Source organism: Oryctolagus cuniculus, chromosome 3 (assembly GCF_964237555.1).
Source record: "Oryctolagus cuniculus chromosome 3, mOryCun1.1, whole genome shotgun sequence".
NCBI classification, from domain to species: Eukaryota; Metazoa; Chordata; class Mammalia; order Lagomorpha; family Leporidae; genus Oryctolagus; species Oryctolagus cuniculus.
The window spans coordinates 136,038,902-136,060,139 of NC_091434.1; the positions used below are offsets into that span (position 1 = coordinate 136,038,902).

Genomic DNA, 21,238 nt, shown 5'->3' on the forward strand with positions numbered 1-21,238 from the left:
TCTTCTATTCCTAGACTTACTTTTTAACTAAGATCTATTTTTAATCAACTTTATACACAGAAGAGGAACTCTATACTAAGTAAACAATTCAACAAATTTTATGAAGAAAAAAAAAACTGTTCCTAAACAGTAGATACAAGGACCATTAAAAGTTATTGCATCTTGAAATTGATTTCACTTCTTTAAAGCATTCTCTTTTTTTGAGAAACTTAATCAACTTTAAAGAACCCAAGAATGATACATCTTTTCTTAGCACTTAGACATAACTATAACCCACGAGACAAAAAAAATCTTCCACTTAATATACTAAAATGAAGTAGATCTTTGAGAACAAATTTTACTATTAACTCTTCTAATACAACTCTTTGAGATCAGAGGTCTTACATGGGAAGTTAGTGCACAGTGACTCATATTGTTAATTTAACAATTAACACTCTCATGCATGACATCAGTAATCATGTGAGGCTCTTGACATGAGCTGCCTATGCTATGGAAGCCTTTTGAATCCACAAACTCCTTCAGTATTTAGACAAGGTCATAAGCAAAGTGGAAGTTCTCTCCTCCCTTCAGAAAAAAAAAAAAGTGCATCCTTCTTTGATGACCACTTCTTTCCACTGGGGTCTCACTCACTCATAGAGATCCCTCATATAGGACAATTTTTGCCGGTGTCTTGGCTTTCCAGGTATGAAATGCTCTCGTGGGCTTTCAGCCAGACCAGAATGTCTTAAGGACTGATTCTAAGGTCAGAGTGCTACTTAAAGAGATTGTCATTCTATGAGCCTACTGTATGGACTGCAGCCCATGTTGGAACATTCACTCCTTTTTAATTCTATTTATTATTATTATAAACACTTAATGCTATTTACATGAACACTTTAACACTTAATCATATCTATATGATCACTTTAACACTTAAAATGCTATTTTTACCACCCAGTATAAGGGGATTTGGGGTCCTATGGCAAGTTTTTAAACTTTACACTTAGAAGTAAGTCCATGGGAATGTATGCAGAACTATACAGCTTTACAGTTACAAACTTCATACATTTCATAATTACAACTTTAGGAACAAGGTGATTCTTCCCACTGTGCCCACCCTCCCACCCCCTTTCTCCTCCTTCTCATTATTCCTACTCTTATTTTTCACTAAGATCTAATTTTAGCTAACTTTATACACATATGATTCATTCTATGTTAAGTAAAGAGTTCAACAAATAGTATGGGAAAAAATTGTTCCTCAACAGTCAGGCAAGGGCTGTTCAAAGTCATTGCTTCTCAAAGTGTCAATTTCACATCTACAGATTGCACATTAGGTGCTCTATTAATTATCACAGATCAGGGAGAACATACGGTATTTAGCCCTTTGGGACTGGCTTATTTCACTCACTATGATGATTTCTAGTATCATCCATTTTGTTGCAAATGACAAGATTTCTGTTTTTTTAAACCACAGTGTAGTATTTCATGGTGTACATATCCCATAATTTCTTTATCCAGTCTTCAGTTGATGGGCATTTGAGTTGACTCCATGTCTTAGCTATTGTAAATTGAGCTGCCATAATCATGGTAGTGCAGATAACTCTTTCATATGCTTATTTCATTTCCCTTGAGTAAATTCCCAGAAGTAGCATGGCTGAGTCATATGGTAGCTCTATATTCAGATTTCTGAGGTATCTCCGTACTGTCAATAATGGCTGTACCAGTTTAAATTCCCACAAACAGTATATTAGGGTACCCTTTTCCTCACATCCTTGCCAGCATTTATTGTTTGTTGATTTATGTATGAAGGCAATTCTAACAAGGGTGAGGTAAACTTCATTGTGGTTTTAATTTGCATTTCCCTGATGGCTAGTGATCATGAACATTTTTCCATGTTTTTCATTTGGATTACCTGTTTTGAAAAATGTATGTTTAAGTCCTTTAACCATTTAATAACTGGGTAGTTTGTTTTGTTGTTGTTCAGTTTCTTGTTCTCTTTATATATTCTGGTTATTAATCCCTTATCAGTAGTATGGTTTGCAAATAATTTCTTCCATTCTGTCAGTTGCCTCTTCACTTTGCTGAGTGTTTCTTTTGTGGTGCAGAAGCTTCTCAATTTTATGTAATACCATTTCTAATTTTGGCTTTGATTCCCTGTGCCTCTGGGGTCTTTTCTAAGAACTCTTTGCCTATGCCAGTATCATGCAGGGTTTCCACAATGTTCTCTAATAATTTTATGGTATTGGGTCTTAGATTTAGGTTTTTAATCTATTTTGAGGAGATTTTTGTGTAAGCTGTAAGGTTGGGATCTTGAGTCATACTTCTGCATGTTGAAATCCAGTTATCCCAGCACCATTTGTTGAAGAGACTGTTCTTGCTCCAGGGATTTGTTTTAGCTTCTTGGTCAAAGATCAATTGGTTGTAGATGCTTGGATTGATTTCTGGTGTTTCTATTCTGTTCTGTTGGTCTATCCATCTGTTTTTGTGCCAGTACCAGGCTGCTTTGATTATAACTGCCCTGTATTGTGTCTTTAAATCTGGTATTGTGATGCCTCTGGCCTTGTTTTTGTTGTATAAGATTGCTTTAGCTATGTAGGATCTCCTGTGTTTCCATATGAATTTCAGTATCATTTATTCTAGATCTGTGAAAAATGTCCTTGGTAGGGCCAGCACAATGGCACAGTAGTTAATCCTCCTGCAGCACCAGCATCCCATATAGGCAACACTTCTAGTACTGGCTGCCCCTCTTCCAGTCCATCTCTCTGCTATGGCCTGGGAAAGCAGAAGATGGCCCAGGTGCTTGGGTCCCTGCACCTACGTGAGAGATCAGGAAGAAGTGCTTGTCTCCTGGCTTAGGATCAGTGCAGCTCTGGCTATTGCAACCATTTGGGGATTGAACCAATGGAAGGAAGATCTTTCTCTCTGTCTCTACCTCTCACTGTCTGTAATTCTTTTTTTTTTTTTTGACAGGTAGAGTTATAGACAGAGAGAGAGAGACAGAGAGAAAGTCTTCCTTCCATTGGTTCACTCCCCAAATGGCCGCTATGACTGGCACTGTGCTGATCCGAAGCCAGGAGCCAGGTGCTTCTTCCTGGTCTCCCATGTGGGTGCAGGGGTCCAAGCACTTGGGCCATCCTCCACTGCCCTACCAGGCCACAGCAGAGAGTTTGATTGGAAGAGGAGCAACTGGGACTAGAACCTAGCACCTATATGGGATGCAGGCACCACAAGCGGAGGATTAACCAAGTGAGCCACGGCACCAGCCCCAACCGTCTGTAATTCTAACTCTCAAATAAAATAAATAAAATATTTTTTTAAAAAAATGTCCTTGGCATTTTGATTGGTATTGCATAGAACCTGTAAAATGCATTCGGTAGTATGGACGTTTTGAATATATCGATTCTTCCAATCCATGAGCATGGAAGATTTTTCCATTTTTTTGTATCTTCTTCTATTCCTTTAGTGTTTTGTAATTCTCATCGCAGAGATCTTTGACATCCTTGGTTAAATTTATTCCAAGGTATTTAATTCTTTTTGTAGATATTGTGAAGAGGATTGATCTTAGAAGTTCTTCTTCACTGTGGCATTGTCTGTGTGTATAAAGGCTGTTGATTTTTGTGTATTGATTTTATATCCTGCCACTTTACCAAACTCTTCTGAGTTCCAATAGTCCCTTAGTGGAGTATTTTGGATTCACAATATATAGATTCATGTAATCTGAAAATACGGATAATTTTACTTCCTCCTTCCCAATTTGTATCCCTTTGATTTCATTTTCTTGCCTATCAGCTCTGGATAAAACTTCCAAGACTATATTGAATAGCAATGGTGAGAATGGGCATCCTTGTCTGGTTCCAGATCTCAGTGGGAATGCTTCCAGGTTTTCCCCATTCAGTAGGATGCAGGCCATTGGTTTGTCATAAATCGCCTTGATAATGTTGATGAATGTTCTTTCTATACCCAATTTGCTTAGAGTTTTTATCATGAAAAGGTTTTGTATTTATCAAATGCTTTCTATGCATCTATTGAGATAATCATATGGTTTTTGTTTAGCAGTTTGTTAATCTGATGTGTGTCATATTGTTTGATTCGCAAATGTTGAACCATCCTTGCATACCAGGGATAAAGCCCACTTGCTCTGGGTGTATGAGCTTTCTGATGTGTTGTTGGATTTGATTGGCTAGTATTTTGTTGAGGATTTTTGCATCTATGTTCATTAGGAAAATTGGTCAGTAGTTCTCTTTCTCTGTTGTATCTTTTTCAGGTTTAGGAATTAAGGCGATGCTAGCTTCATAGAAAGAATTTGGGGGGATTCCCTCCCTTTCACTTATTTTGAATAACTTGAGAAGAATTGGAGTTAGTTCTTTAAATGACTGGTAGAATTTAGCAGTGAAGCCATCTGGTCTTGGGATTTTCTTTGTTGGGAAGGTCTTTACTACTGATTCAATTCTGTGTTGGTTGTGGATCTGTTTAGGTTTTCTATGTTTTCATAGCTCAATTTAGGTAGGTTGCATGTGTCCAGGAATCTATCCATTTCTTCTTTGTTTCCCAGTTTGTTGGCATACAGCTCTTTGTAGGAATTTCTGATGGTTCTTTTTATTTCTATTGTGTCTGTTGTTAAATTTACTTTTTCATCTCTAATTTTATTTATTTGGGTCTTATCCTTTTTCTGGTTAGTTGGGCCAAAGGTGTGTCAATTTTGTTTATTTGTTCAAAAATATATCTTTATTTTGCTGACCTTTTTTTTATTTCAATGTGTTTTTTTGAATTGGTGCATTTATTATTTGGCATTTGTGGAGATACTCATTGGTTTCTTCTTTGTTTTTTCCCTGTGATGGCTTTAATCTTTGGACTATTCCTCTGAGCTTAGTGGATTATCTGCTTTTTCAGTGAATACCTAGGGGCCTCTGGTGGGTGTTGCTAAGGAGCTCTGTTCAGTAATTCATGGTGAAGGGAGTGTCCAAGGTGACTCAAGTTGGGCATGTAAATTTCTCTCCTCTCTCTCTCTCTTTTTAATCAGAGGGAATATTTGTTCGGCTCTTTTGGTGTAGTCTCAGCTCACCTCCTCTCCTTGTAGGAGACCAGTGCCTGGGCACTAGCCCCAGTGAGTATAATATTCATCCACACTGCCACAGGAACCACACAAAGGATCTGTGCAGTCCTCGGTGTAACCACAGATTCAGTAGCAATGAACCTCACCGAACAATCAGGGAACTCTGAGTGTGTGGAGCCTCCCACAGTGATGGCCCAAAGTCCCCACCATACCCTGAGTCCTCCCATGCAGCCACAGTATTTCACAGTCCTGGCACACAAGCTTCTCACAGTCACAAACACCCAGTCCCCTGTATGTTCTCCCCACCAGACTCGGGCATTTCCACTATGCATCTCCACTAGGCAGACAGGAGCTAGCGCAACTGTTACATATGTTCAAAATGGCACTCACCTTGTATCAGCTTGTTACAGAATGCTGGTTGCACGGTGGTCAGGGAGAGAGAAATAAGACTCCCCTTTTTTCCTCCTCTAGTTTTGCAGGTACACTGTTCCCCACAAGGCTCCAAGCCAGATTCCCACCAGATTCTTCCTGCAGCTTTATTGCCAGTGGCTTGGGCTGCTGCAAACTGGTCTCACCTCACTCCAGAGCTGGTGCTGAGGTTCTCAGATGCTGGGGTCCTGAGTTATGTGTAGCCACACCCTCCATGTAGGTCCACAGTGCCCCTCTAATTTGTGTGGAGTTTCCTCTGCTATTTTTTCCCTAACCCTTCCCTGATACTGTACTCTCTCCACTTTTTAAAAACTGTCTTCTCCTATAGACTAGAGCAGTAAGCTCCCTCCCTATTCTGCCACCTTAATCTAATCTGAGAGATCTTTTATCTGCTGGTCTACCCCAGAAATTGCCACATCAACCAGAGTTGAGCCAGGCTGAAGCCAAGAGCCAGGCTGAATCCAGGAGCCAGGAACTCCATCTCATTCTCAGGGGTGGCAGAGGTCCAAGCACTTGGGCCTTCTTCTGCTGCCCTTCCAGGTAGAGAGCTGACTTGTTGAGTCTTGAACCCCCACTCCAATATGGGATGCCAATGTAGCAAGCACCACAACGCCAGCCCATGCTTACTCTTATTATACTTCTATCTAGAGATGACTTAAAGTTGATGGAATGATGTGTGTAGGTTCAATACCATTATTACATCATTTTATATAAGGGATAGGAGCACTGGTGGATTTTGGTAAACAGTGGGGGTCCTGAAGCAACCTCCCACAAATACAGAGAAACAAGAATAAAAAGAAGTTTTAAAAAGAGGAAGCAAAAAATCTTTTATCCAATGGTTTTAATCTTTTCCAGGCACTGGCATCCAGCTTCTAAATCATCGAAGTTCTCCTCTACCTCTTTTCCATCTGATAGCTAGGATTTCTTGTGTTTTCTATTATTGACTATGATTACTACTACTAACTCATATTTAGCAGTTTATTAAACTAAAATTTTAATTCCTTGTAATTTTTCCAAAGAAGTTAATATTCCCTCTCCGGAACTTACTATTTTAGAATGAACAGAATTTTTAAAATAGTTTTGAAACAGAGATTTAAGAGAATTATTCAAGTGGAGAATTGAGGCAACAGTTTAGCATTGCCTCTGAATTGGTGTCATGTCAGTTGTGGTCAAGTCCCTCCATGGCAGATCTGGGTGTTGGCACTGTCAGGTGGGCGAAGTGTGACACACAGACCAGAAGCCGACATACCTCTTCTGCCCATAGATGGCGAAATTTGGTCCATGCTGTATCTGAGCCCTACCGTCCAGCTTATAAAGAGTTTCAATGGAACTTCCATCATTTAATAGAAAGTTATTTCATGATTATTTCCTAAATTCTCCAATTTACGTAGGTCAGAATAACATGCATAAAGCAGGACAAGGATTCTCCTTCTTCATGCCTATGCATTAGTCTTTGTTATTTGCCCTAAAAATGACACAGAAAGAAGCCTCAATAAATAGAAGCTGTCAAATCAGGTTTCCTCAAAGCAGAACCCAAGACAGGGATTGGTGTGAAAGTGATTTCTTTTTTCAGAAAAAAAATGTTTTATTTGTTTATTTGAAAAGCAGAGTTACAGAGAAAGGGGAAGAGACAGAAAGAGAGAGATCTTGAATTGACTGGTTCATTCCCCAAATGGCCATAACAAACCAGGAGCCAGAAACTCCATCTGTGTCTCCCACATGGGTGCAGGGGCCCAACCACTTGAACCATCTTCCACTGATTTCCCAGGTTCATTACCAGGGAATTGGATCAGAAGTGGAGCAGCCAGGACATGAACTGATGCCCATATAGGATGCCAGCATCACCAGCAGCAGCTTTACCTGCTGTGCCACAGCTCGAGTCCTACCAGTGATTTCTTAAGAGTGAAGGAAGTGGACATATGTGATCCTGGATGGGGTCATGCTTCACCCAACTGCCAAGAGGAGATGCTGAACATGAGTTGATTGTGGAGTTGATCCCAGCCTGGGGCATTGGAATGCCGTATCCATCAATCACTGACTGCAGGCTGCCCCAGGATGGGATAGGGTACACAAGTAGTGTATCCTACCCAGCTAGGAGATTTCCTCCAGGCTGAGAACACCAGCAGCATCCCTTCCCTGGGTCTTCGAGGGCAATAGGAGTAAAAATGAAGATCAGTGAGTTGGTAAGCTTCCCACTCAACCAGTGTCTTCTCCAGGCTTTGCATCCTCCCCAGACTGCCTTCTATGTGCCTTTTTTCTGTTGTGTTCAAGGGTGGATCAGTTGCTTCAGGGGTCAAGATGGATGCAGCAGGGGTGCCTGCCATCTCCTCCAAGGCTGCATCACCCAGCTCACAGCATCTTCCACCTGCGGGCTGAATGGCAACCAGAAATACCGCGTCCTCAGCTATATGGAGGTGGGTCGGTTTTTTGCTTACTTGCTGGGATGTTAATTAATCAAACATGTAGACTTTTCCCACATCCACCTGGGGACACTGAAGCAACAGGACAGAAGGAGACAAGACTCCTTTCTGAACAACAGAGACACAGACAATAGCATTCAAAGTATGGGAAACCCTGATTGAACTTGGCTTGAAGATCTGCTCAATTCTATTTCTTGTTACTTTTGAGTTAGACTGAAATCTCTTTAGTTCAGTTTTCAAGGGGAATTACTTTAGTATCTACTGGTCCACTCAGCTGCCTCAGTCATTCCTGTAGAGTGAACAGCATTGACTGCCAGTAAGGATTGCCAAGTCCCTTAAAGTCTGGTCATTATGCATAATGCAAGTCACTGTTGTTCTGCCTTAGATGGGATGAGGGGTGAGAGGGTGTAGAATTGTAAAACGATTAGACACCAACCTCAAATTACCATTTGGAAGTTTTTTGCCTCAAAGTCATAAATTCCCAATGTGAGCTTATTCTTGTGTCTTTTGCCCCTCAACACCAGTTTTCTAAAAGTGCCAGTGGCTCTGCAGGGGTGTTTTTCTCCCTGTATACTGGCAGCAGAACAAATATCCAAGGTCATCCGAGTATCATACCTCCTGAAACCCCTGAGACGATCACGTCCGCCTCTGAAATGAGAGGGTGTGCAGGAAGGAAGTTGGACACGAACCTACTCTGAGTGGCCCAGGCTTTTCCACGTATTGTTCATGTAAGGCAACCCATTGAGGTCTCTGGGAAATGCTTGTGTCCTAATTGGTTTCTAGGAAAAGATGATGATTATAAGTGAGTGGAGACAATGCTTGGGTGCTCAGCACTGTTCTAAGTTTAGGAAGCCCTTGTGTAAGGAAGAGGATTTCTCCTGGTGTACAGGAAATGAGCCAGTGGACACTGTACTCCACTCTTGGCCAGGTGGGAGGGATGGCCCTCCAAGTGACTTCAGTAAATCCACAGCAGTGGTTTCCAACTCGAATACTGGAAACTCTCCAGCACTAGCATCACCGTCTTGTCCTTCAACCTCTGGCATTTGGGAATAAAGCCAGTTGTGGAGGTTTCTTTCGTCCAGACTCCAGAAAGTGACGGACATCTTGGAAAACTTAGAACTGGAGAAAACGACTCAAACCTTTCCAGGACGACAAGTACTACAGGCAGGGCTGCAATGGCTGGGGTGGTTAAGCGTGTACACAGCATGAAGGGTGAGTTTTTCCTAAGGCAGAGCCACCAAGCAAAAACTTTTTCTGAAATGAATGAAATGTGTTCACCTTAAACAAATTTAAAAAATTAAAATAAAAAAAATTCTCCAGGGGCTTCCCAACACCATAGATCCATTGCATTGGGACTCCCACATGCATTGGCTATAAGTAAATATCCTCTGTAGCCAGCCTTATCAAGGAGTATGCTTCTGAAATGGCTACACATGACCTGCGAACTTTGACCTTGGACATTTTTCCCTGATAGTTTCCATAGTAGTATGGAAAAGACTTTGAAGACTTGACATCCCCTGCTGCTCTTTGAGGAAAAGTCAGGCACAAGCTCAGAATTGTTATAGCATCTGCTGTACCTTCATTTTCAAAAAAAATTGTGGTTTTCTTCAACAATAAGGCTTTCCATGGCCAGTGATCTCAAAATGTATTGATGATGTGGATCTCTGGGTGGGCTGGTTTTCTTTGACAGATTGGCTGAAGTAATCATTACAATCAGCATGCATTCATTCAACAAATTTGATTGAGCATCTACGATGCATCAGGTACTATTCTAGGCAGTGAGGATATGAGCTTAAAAAAAAAGTGCTCCTCGGCCGGCGCCGCGGCTCACTAGGCTAATCCTCCGCCTTGCGGCGCCAGCACACCGGGTTCTAGTCCCGGTCGGGGTGCTGGATTCTGCCCCAGTTGCCCCTCTTCCAGGCCAGCTCTCTGCTGTGGCCAGGGAGTGCAGTGGAGGATGGCCCAAGTGCTTGGGCCCTGCACCCCATGGGAGACCAAGATAAGTACCTGGTTCCTGCCATCGGATCAGCGCGGTGCGCCGGCCGCAGCGCGCCGGCCGCAGCGGCCATTGGAGGGTGAACCAACGGCAAAGGAAGACCTTTCTCTCTGTCTCTCTCTCTCTCACTGTCCACTCTGCCTGTCAAAAAAAAAAAAAAGTGCTCCTTAGTGTCATTCAGCTTAAACTCTAATGATGGAGACAGACAGGAAATAGACCAGCAACTCTATAGCATAGTCTCAAGTAGATAAGCACTTAGGAAATATATAAAGTTGGGCAGAAAAGAGAGTGGTAGGAAGGTGGTGGCATTTTAGACAGGGTAATCAAGAACAGTCTCTTTAAGATGTTGGCATTTGGGGGCCAGCATTGTGGTGCAGTGGGTTAAGCCACCACCTGCAAAGCCAGCATCCCTATGCACACCAGTTTGAGTTCCAGCTGCTCCACTTCCAGTCCAGCTCCCTGCTAATGTATCTTCCTGCTAATGTCATCTTCTGCTGACCCAAGGACTAGGCTCCTGGCTTTGACCTGGTCCAGCCTCAGGCATTGTGGCCATTTGGGGGAGTGAACCAGTGGATCAAGAAGATTCATTCTCATTCTCTCTCTCTCTCTCTCTCTGCCTTTCAAATAAATAAATAAATCTTTAAAAAGGAAGATGTTGACATTTAAACAGAGACCCAAAAGAACAGAAAGAGTAAGAGATCAGAATGTCTGGCTCATGACAAAACTCTTAAGGCACGAGATTTTTGATGTCTAAGGAAAGGCAAGAAGCAAGGAGCTGAGTGAGTGAGGAGAAGCCAGGTGGCAGTAAAGGCAAAGAGGCAGCCCTGGTCACATCGTGCAGGTTCACAGGCGCCACGGTGAGGACATACAACTGATGGTCACCGAGGACTTGTGCTGTTGAAGGCAGTTTCCAGATAGAAGGTGGTAATGAACAGCCCTTGCTTCTTGGAAATTTTGCAAAAAAAGAAAAAAGAAAATCCTTCAGAGTCCCACAGGTATAAGCCAGCAGTAACAGTGCAGGCCACCAACAGTGCTGTGGCAATCTTTGTAGAGCCCTTTAGGAGTTTTAAACACAACTACAAGTGGAGGTATTAAAGTAAGCGATCTCAAAGGCCAGTCTGTGCTGCTATAATCTTTGAAAATCTGTCTGAAGCAAAATTAATTCCAATTCACTAATAAGACCTTCTGGTCTACCAGGCAAGCCTGGGGGCCCCTTTATTGTGAGCTTAATAAATATCTTTTTCCTATGTCCACAAGTGTGTATAAAGATTTTGCTCAGGGAAGATTTTCTACCAAAACTGTGAAATCTGAGGGAAAAAAAATAGAGAGAGGGAGACGATGATTGCCCGTAACCTGCTGGCCAACTGTTTCCTTAATTTCCTGCCAAATCTCCCATTTTTGACTAAAGGAAGTAATTCTAACTCAAAAAGCATATCCTGGCTATTTTTTTCTGCATTTTAAAACAGCTTCCAGGGCATCTGCCTCTTATAGGACAGAAAATTAGTTCCACAGAAGTTAACATTTTAATCCTAGCATATAAATTTATAAAATCGCTAAGCCATATTTTAATTTAATTGCTGTTGTATTTAAGTACCTATTGATGGAAAAGTTAATGTCTTGTTATTTCCTCTGCTTTTTTATTTTTAGCCAGATTGAAAGACAAATATAGTAAGAACAGCTTGTTTTTAACATAGGATCAACAATAAGTAATTACCATCCTTTTTTTTAAATCTTTTTAAAAATATTTGTTTATTTACTTAAAAGGCAGAGTTGGAGGTGGGGAAGCAAAAATGAGAGAGAGAGAGATCAATTTTCCATCTACCAGTTCACTCCCCAGATGACCTCAATGGCAAGGGGTAGGCCAGGCCACAGTCAGGAGCTGGGAACTCCAACTGAGTCTCCCACATGGGTGGCAGGGGCCTGAGTATTTGGGCCATCTTCTGCTGCTTTCCCAGGCGCATTAGCAGGGAACTGGATCAAAAGAGGAACAGCTGGGACCTTAACTGGTCCGCATATGGGATGCCAGTGTGGCAGGCAGTGGCTTAACCAGCAGCTCCAGAATGCCAGCCACTGTTTGGACTTTTAATGATAATATTTCTCAAGGAGGAACAAAACTTCATCTATGACCCCAGGTTCTCATGTGATCCACGCAGCCAGCCCTTGACCGTTGGTATCAAGGGCCTTTTCCTTCTTTAACACATGAAAGGGAAAGAGAAAGAGAACATTTTGCCTTTTTACTGCAAGCTAAAGACTTTAACACAGAATCTGGACTGAAAGGACTGCAGCCCACTGAGAGACATTTTTCCTTCCTGGGTTTATGCCATGTCTCTTTATGAACAACGATGACATTGAACCCCACACTAGACACTCACTGGACATGTGGGCCTGGTCAGGGAGTCTTCTTGTCCCACCACTGGCCATGGGCCTGCTGATGGACCTAAATGTGCTTCCATCCTGGCTGGGCTACCCCAGTGCAGGTCACTCACTCACCCCGAGCCTCTCCCACGCTGCCCTGGAACCCTTTCCGTTCTCCTGAAGCCACATGGGACAATTCCACGCTCCTTCTCTGTCTGCAGCACTGGGGTTCTGATGCCTCTACTCTCCACACTGCTAACCTGATGTCTTTTAGGGGATGCTAGGCCATTAGAGGGAAGGGTGGAAATACTCACAATGCGTGGGACAGCTTAGGACTGCTTTTGTTATCCATTTGACAGATACGTAACTGGCATGTGCTAAGTGCCATTGTGTTGTGAATCCTAATTCCTGATCCCTCTTTTGGCCTCTCCTGAGTCATTGGCCCGAGGACTCTGCTGAACCCCACTTCCTGCAATGCACCCACTCTTCTCTGCCCTATCTAACATCGTGTTCCCTCCCCTTACGTGGCTGCTTGAAATGAGGCTAATCCAAATTGAGATGTGCTGTGAGTACAAGACTTAAATTAAGGGTAAACAACTATAATACGGCATGCTTAATTTAAAACATGTTGACTACATTATGAAATGATCATTCTCTACTATATTGATTTATGTATTTCAATAAAAGTTAATTTATCTGTTTTCTTTTTAAAATGTGGCCACTAGAAAATTTTAAATTTCATGCTGGACTCACATTTTTTTAAGATAAAAAGACTTGTTTTTTATTTACTTTAAAGGCAGAGCCACAGAGAGAGGGAGAGAGAGAGAGAGAGAGAGATCTTCCATCCGCTGATTCCCTCTCCAAGTGGCTGCAACAGCTGGAGCTGGGCAAGGCTGAAGCCAAGAGCCAGGAGCTTCTTTCGGGTCTCCCGTGTGGTTGCAGGGGCCCAAGCACTTGGGCCATCCTCCACTGCCTTTCCAGGTGCACCAGCAGTGAGCTAGATTGAAAGTGGAGCAGCTGGATCTCGAACCAGCATCCATATGGGATGTGGGCGTTGCGGGTGGAGGCTTTACCTGCTGTACCAGGATGTCAGCCCCTGGACTCACATTCTACTTCTGCTGGACAGTTCAGCTGTAGACATCTGAGTTCCCATCACGTCCAGGTTGGGATGCTGCTCTGTGTCTGTGCTGGAGAATAGATCATGGCCTGCTAGCTAAGTGCAAAGTTCTGACATCTGCTTGACCAGAGAGGAGCCCCCAACCCCCACTCCAGGGGAATGTTCCAAGCTGTATTCTATACCAAGTGATCAATGCCTAGTTCCAGTGGATGTTAGCAGCTGTTGGAATTAAGGGGCATGCTGATTCTTTCCACAGTGCTCTGACTTGCCAGAACACATCGATGTGTCTTCAATATGTGCATCCCAGGAAATGAGCCTTCTCTTTGGTAGTAGGAAATGCTGCCACATGGTGGCCATGTGTGTTGCCACCTAAACAGATGTGTGGGTGCAATCAGGGTAAAACCTCCCTGCTCCACCAAAGATCTAGGCCTGCAGAGGCATGGGACACTGCGCCAGCGGACTGGGCAGAGATGGGGGTGATACCAGACAAATAGTCTCAAGGGCATTTTATTACCAACAAGCCACGGCAGGGGGTGGTTAGCTTGACAAGCCGGGGGCTCTCAAAAATCACTTCTTGGGGCCAGCACTGTGGCGTAGCTGGTAAAGCCATCGCCTGCAGCGCCAGCATCCTGTATGGACACCAGTTCGAGACATGGCTGTACCACTTCTGATCCAGCTCCCTGCTGATGGCCTGGGAAAGCAGTAGAAGATGGCCCAAGTCCTTGCACCCATGTGGGAGACCTAGAGGAAGCTCCTGACTCCTGGCTTCAGATCGGCACAGCTCCAGCTGCTGCAGCCAGCTGGGGAGTAAACCAGCAGATGGAAGACCTCTCTCTCTGCCTCTCCTTCTCTCTCTGTGTAACTCTTTCAAATAAATAAATAAATCTTTTTTAAAAGTCATTTCTTTTTTGGATTTTCAAAAAGGTGTCTTCTTTTTGGGTTTTCCTTTAGATCTTGATCAGGTCAGTGTCAGACTGGACCTAGAAGCATTTCAGTTCAGCCACCTTATGTTGACCTCCAAAGCACAGGTACGTAGCTGCTGCCCGCTGTGTCTAATTTCAGAATGCTCAGTGGTGGGCTGGAGTTGCACTGCCTGGCTTCCTGGCACAGAGCAAAAAAAGAAGAAATCCAGACCCCACTTTTGTCCTGTGGTTAGCTGTTTTTGAATTTATATATAAAAAAATTACCTGTTAATTAATGACTCTGAGGTTAGTAACTTAAAAAACCTTGGAAGACACTGGGAAAAGGAAACTCCAAGTACTAGAGTGATACAGACCACAAAAACTAAAAAGATAACTTTGGGGAGAAACAGACAGGAACCGGAAATCATTTAGGGAAAGATGGAAAGATTGTGATCCAGGGGAAGAAGCTTAGAGTCTTTTCTAAGGCTAATCTTAAGATGCCAGAGCAAATCACTGTCTTTCTTTAATCTAATTTTGATGCAAGGCCTGGTGCTGGTTTTGCTAACAAAAAAAAGGATATAAAATGTTTAATTTTTTTTAAATTGCCAATCTCTGCCCACAAAGAACTCACACTCTGATCATAGATGTGAACATTTAAATGGAAAATTATAATCCATCACAAGTGCAATAATAGAGGTAGAATTAGAATGCTGAAAATTTTATTTTAAATCTGCTCCGGGGAATCAGAATAAACTCCCTGGGTGGGTTTTTGAAGGCTGCATTAGGGTTTGCCAGTGGGAAAGAGAATGATAGAAATTTGCTATAAAATATGAATTACATTAGCTTCTCAATTTATATGTTCTTTTTTTTCAATAAGTAACTCATCATAAGCATTTGAAAAATGTAAGGAGATTCTGAGAACAAAATATGTACTTGTAAGTACTTGCCCACACATTGGAAGAAGTCTCTGTATGTGTGTTGTGTAGCTGATTTTTTTCTTAAGATATTATTTGTTTATTTGAGAAGTAGAGTAACAGAGAGAAAGATTTTCCACCTGCTGGTTCACTCCCCAAACGGCTGCAGTGGCAGCGGAGCTGTGCTGATCCGAAGCCAGGAGCCAGGAGCTTCCTCTGGGTCTCCCACATGGGTGCAGGGGCCCCAGCACTTGGGCCATCTTCCACTGCTATCCCAGGTCATAGCAGAGAGCTGGATTGGAAGAGGAGCAGCCAGGACTTGAACCAGCATCCATGTGGAATGCCGGTGCCACAGGTGGAGGCTTAGCCCACTACACCACAACACCTGCCCTTGTGTAGTTGATTTTAAAAGATTTTAAAAGATCTGTGGAGTGTTTAAGTTTCCAATCTGAAGTGGAGAACAAAGTCTCCTTAGAGAAACCTTATAAATTTTCCCATTTGTTCCTAGATATTCCAGTCTGCAGGAGTGTTAGTGGAGCATTCCAGAAACCCTGGACACAGGTGGACAATGTTTAAATATTTTGCAAAAGATTGTGCGACTGCCTCTCCTGATGTCACATCTGGCCAGGCCCAGGGCGTGGGAGAGCTTGTTTGTGACTCCAAGTATTGGGACACTGAGCCCTCCACTGGTGGTGAGGTAACCCTTCCTTTCTGGGATTTCTTTCCTTTACAAATATAGGTTTCAAAAATGTGACTTCGGTGGGGAAAAAAATATTTAGGTAGTGTTGATGGAAACTTAATGTGAGCTCATGGTTTTTTGTTTTTTTTTTTTTTTTAAATAAAAATGTCTAAATTGAAATGGTTCATGAATACCAAGCAATATACACATGATCAGAAACAATCATGCATGAGAGCGCCCAGCTGAAGGGAAGTGCATGGGGCACCCAGGAGAAGCTACATCCCTCTCCACCCTTGCTGGTGAGCCCCCAGGTCAGCAGCAGCCCTGGACTGGCTGCCTCATTGCCAGGCTCTGTAAACCATCACGCAGCTAGCACCTGCCAGGAAGGACCCCTTGAGCAACGCTGGTGACTGGCAGAGGGTCAGGGCAGAGTGGGGAGTGGGGTTGGAGGTCACTGTTTTATCAGATTAAGAGCAGAAAGAGGCCGGCGCTGCAGCTCACTAGGCTAATCCTCCGCCTGCGGCGCCGGCACACCGGGTTCTAGTCCCGGTCGGGGCGCCAGATTCTGTCCCGGTTGCCCCTCTTCCAGGCCAGCTCTCTGCTGTGGCCAGGGAGTGCAGCGGAGGATGGCCCAAGTGCTTGGGCCCTGCACCCCATGGGAGACCAGGAGAAGCACCTGGCTCCTGCCTTCAGATCAGCGCGGTGTGCCAGCCGCGGCGGCCATTGGAGGGTGAACCAACAGCAAAGAAGACCTTTCTGTCTCTCTCTCACACTGTCCACTCTGCCTGTCAAAAAAGAAAGAAAGAAAGGAAGGAAGGAAGGAAGGAAGGAAGAAAGAAATGGAGTTTTGATAAGGAGGAACCCTGATTTCACATTAATTATTCTGGAAAAATTTACTGAAGGCCTGTTGTGTGCGAGGCCCTCTCACCAAAACTAATGGTGTTTCAGTAGAATTTGCTTTTGTAAAAGTGGCCAATCCAAGTAACATTCTTGTACTACAAATGACTCTTTTAATACTGTAGGGACTGGCGCTTTGGCACAGAAGGTTAATCCTCTGCCTGCAGCACTGACATCCCATTTGGGTGTGAGTTTGAGTCCCAGCTGCTTCTCTCAAGCTCCCTACTATGGCCTGGGAAAACAGTGGAAGAGGACCCAAACACTTGGGCCCCTGCATCCACATGGGAGCCCGGGAAGAAGCTCCTGGCTCCTGGCTTCCGATCGGCCCAGCTCTGACAGTTCTGGCCATTTGGGGAGTGATTCAGTAAATGGAAGATTGTTTCTGTCTCTCCCTCTCACTGTCTGTAACTCTACCTCTCAAATAAATAAATAAAATCATTTTTAAGATTTATTTTATTTATTTGACAGAGTTACAGAGAGAGGTCTTCCATCTGTTGTTTCACTTCCCAAATGATGGCAATGGCCAGAGCTAAGTCGAACCGAAGCCAGGAGCCAGGAGCTTCTTCCAGGTCTCCCACGCAGGTGCGGGGGCCCAAAGACTTGGGCCATCTTCCACTGCTTTCCCAGGCCACAGCAGAGAGCTGGATCAGAAGTCAAGCAGCTGGGACTCGAACCGGCACCCATATGGGATGCTGGCACTGCAGACAGCGGCTTTACCTGCTGCACCACAGCACCCGTCCCATAAATAAAATCTTTAAAAAAATTATTGTAAGTCTCCCTCATCTTTAGACTGATCTCTAAAGACTGATGCAGTAGAAGAAGAGTTGCATTTTTAGGCAGAGCCCCAGCTGTCGCTCCCCCTCTTCGTGGAGGAACGACACAGGACCCTGCGCTGTTCTTTTGTCTGCTCGGCCCTTCCCGGGTTTGCTGCTGGTTCTTCCCGGGTTGGCTACCGACCCTTCCACCTCCGTGGAAGGGCGGTTCCCTCTGCCACTTTCCCCACTTCCGCGGGGGAGCGGCACACCGCCAGCCGGCTCTCTCGGGGGCTGCTCAGGTGTTCCTTCAGATAGATGTTCCTGGTGCATGTTGTCTCTCTCCTCCTTTATAGTCCTCTTCCACCAATCCCAACTCTGCTACCCACATGCCGAGTATGCTGCTCTCCTCCAATCAGGAGCAGGTCCTGCTGTTTATTGGTTGAACTGGAGGCAGCTGCGTAGAAGCTGTTTCCTCCTCTCCCAGCACCATATTGTGGGAAAGCAGATGCATAAAATAAGTCTTAATTCGAGTAACAGTCTAGTCCCAGTTGCTCCCCACACCCAGCTGTGTATCTACTAAAGACATTTAAGCTATTTCTTAGGTGTGATCACTCCAGGGTTGAGTGGAGGCAACTGCACCTTCTCACTCAGCCTCCCGCTGTGTCAGTGTCACTGGACAGAGAGCTTCTCTCGTTGAAAGTGCACCAAGTTAAAGCATTTTGCGAAAATCAAAGAGAATCACGTGCCTTTCTCCAGCTCCTCTCCCTCTTCTCCCCTCTGCACCTCAGCTATCTCCTACACGCACACGAAACTGTCCCCCTGATTGCACTGATGGCTGAGCTGAAACTAAAATTCAGAAATGCCCCCCCAAAAAAACTTATTGTAAATGCTCGCCAAACTTCCTAAAAGCTTGAGGAGCCAGTTGAGTGAAGAATACAGTCGAGGTTGAGACTGTCACCAACATATGGAGGACCAAGAAGCAGAGAGGCTCTGTAGCTTGGTATTTCACTTTCTGTCTGAAGAAGCTCAAAGCTCTCGAAGCATAGCCCTGTTTTGACGTTCTTCAGATGCTATGGTGCAGGTTCACGGTCACCGCGACCGTCAGCACAATACAGCTGGCCCAAACAGTGAGAGGTGCAAGGGCTTCTTCCAGGACTCTCCTGGGAAGCCAGCTGCAGGCCTAGGGCACAGCACTTGCAGAGAGGGGTAACATGGGTTCTAGGCATGGACTGAGTGTGGCTCCAATTGTCTGGTATCCCAGTAACCCCAGGAATCTCCCAGGGAAGAACCAGGTACTCCCCAAATGAACTTTAACTGGAAAGTGGAGCCCCATGTGTGCTGTGGGCACCTTTCTGGAGGGGGGTGAGAGCACCTCCCAGCACTGTCAGTGGAGTCAGCATGAGTCAAGGAATTTGTAAATATGTGGTTTGGGACAGAGACCCCCTACCCTCTTTCTGAACAATCATCCCTCCCAGGACCTTGACCTTAAACTTCACCTATAGGATGCTGTGAGCACCCCCAGGCTGACTGTATTTGTATTTGCTCAAACCAGCGTGGGGCACTGCAACAGCCTGGGCTGGATCAGGCCAAAGCCAGGAGCCAGGAGCCAGGAACTTCATCCGGGTCTCCCACATGGGTGATGAGGGCCCAAGCACTTGGACCACCTTCCACAGCTTTCCCAGGCTGTTAACGGGAAGCTGGATTGGAAGAGGAGCAGCTGGGACTTGAACTGGTGCCCATATGGGATGTTGTAGGTGGTGGCTTAATCCACTATGCCGCAGTGCTGGCCCCTTGATGAACTTTGAAACGTGCCTGTTATTTTGTTTCCCAGACTTGGGGGGGAGTGAAAGGTGTGTGGATGTCTCTCCTACGGGAGTCCCAGTGTACAGGGCGCAGTGAGCTGCAGCCTGAGGGTAGGCCGTGTCAGGGATGAACCAGATGAACCAACTGGGATGACAGCAGAGATGTCACCACGAAACCAGTTTCCTCCCAACACAATGCCTTTCCCGCCAGCCCCCAAGCTGAGCCCCAGACATGCAACAGGACGTGCCCATCCAGCCTTTCTGCACATAAGAGAGTGGGCTGGGCACAGCCCTGCTGTCCCATCAGAGAAGCCCAGTGCACGCAGAACAGGCCAGGCACAAACGTGCATTTACAGCATGTACTTCTGCTAAAGGACTCTCGGCTCGACGCTGCCACAAACATGGCATTCTATAGCTTTCTGATTGCCTAAGGGATTTCTTTTGGGTCTACTTGATCTAAAAAAAGGAAGAAGAACTCCACTCTAGCCATGTGTATGGGAAGTTCATGAGCAGCATCAGAGAACTTGGGGGTCCTTTGACACCACTGGTTTTGCACCTTGGGCACCTGGGGTGATAACAAGAGGGAGACAGGTGGCTGCCAAAGGTGGAGACGGAGGTTGTGGGATTGCAGCGTGGAGCCCTATGCAAGTCTCTGTTACTCTGCTGTCTTCTTGCAGCGTGCAACCATGACGGCCACTCAGACCGCTGTCACTTCATCGCAGCCACTGACGTGGCCAGTGGGGGGCCTCAGCAGCAGCTGTGGGCCCAACAGGAGGGCCAGCACGGCCAGCACTGTGGAGTCTGCTCCTGTAGGGAACCTGCTCAAGGCCATCTCAGAACCTTATGCATGCATTTGTGAGTGCTCAGGCTGGTTCAAGCAAGTTCTGATGCAGTTGTCCTGGGGCTGCTCACAGCATCTCCAAAATTGCCGTGGTGGGGAGAGGGCAGAGGCGACAATATCTGAGCTTTAAGAGCTTTTCCAATTGCAACTGAGGCGAGTCATAGCATCTCGGTAATCTGCAGCGGTGGGGGACGCTGGTGGATGAGGAAACTTCTGGATTTGACCAGGAGGCGGTGGCTTAGAAGTGCATGCACCTTGACACCTGGAAGTGAGTGTGGGACAGTAATTAAAGCAGTGAAATCAGCCAAAACACTTGCCTGGCTAAAAGCAACCAATAATTCACTAATAAGACACATGAGCTTGGGGCCGGCACTGTGGTGCAGAGGGTTAATGCCCTGGCCTGAAGCACCAGCATCCCGCATCGGCGCCAGTTCGAGACCTTGCTGCTCCACTTCTGATCCAGCTCTCTGCTAGGGCCTGGGAAAGCAGTAGAAGATGGCCCAAGTCCTTGGGCCCCTGCACCCACGTGGGAGACCCGGAGAAGGCTCCTGTCTCCTGGCGTCGGATTGGCCCAGCTCCAGCCGTTGCAGCCAACTGGGGAGTGAACCATCAGATGGAAGACCTCTCTCTCTCTCTCTCTCTCTCTCTGCCTCTCTTCTTTCTTTCTTTTTTTTTTTTTTTTTTTTTGGACAGGCAGAGTGGATAGTGAGAGAGAAAGAGAGAGAACGGTCTTCCTTTTGCCGTTGGTTCACCCCTCAAATGGCCGCTACAGCCCGTGCGCTGGCAGGAGCCAGGTGTTTCTCCTGGTCTCCTATGGTGTGCAGGGCCCAAGCACTTGGGCCATCCTCCACTGCACTCCCTGGCCACAGCAGAGAGCTGGCCTGGAAGAGGGGCAACCGGGACAGAATCCGGCGCCCCAACTGGGACTAGAACCCGGTGTGCCAGCGCCACAAGGCGGAAGATTAGCCTAGTGAGCCGCGGCCCCGGCCAATGCCTCTCCTCTTTCTGTGTAACTCTTTCAAATAAATCAATCTTTTTTTTTTTTTTTAAAAAAAGACACATGAACTTCTTTCAGGATTATTATCTTGCCACCTTACAA

At 45.2% G+C, this 21,238-nt stretch overlaps 1 pseudogene; it reads left to right on the plus strand.

Moving 5' to 3' along the window:
• The window catches only part of LOC103348724 (laminin subunit beta-4-like), a 144,303-nt pseudogene that overhangs the window by 30,515 nt on the left and 92,550 nt on the right, over positions 1 to 21,238 (plus strand).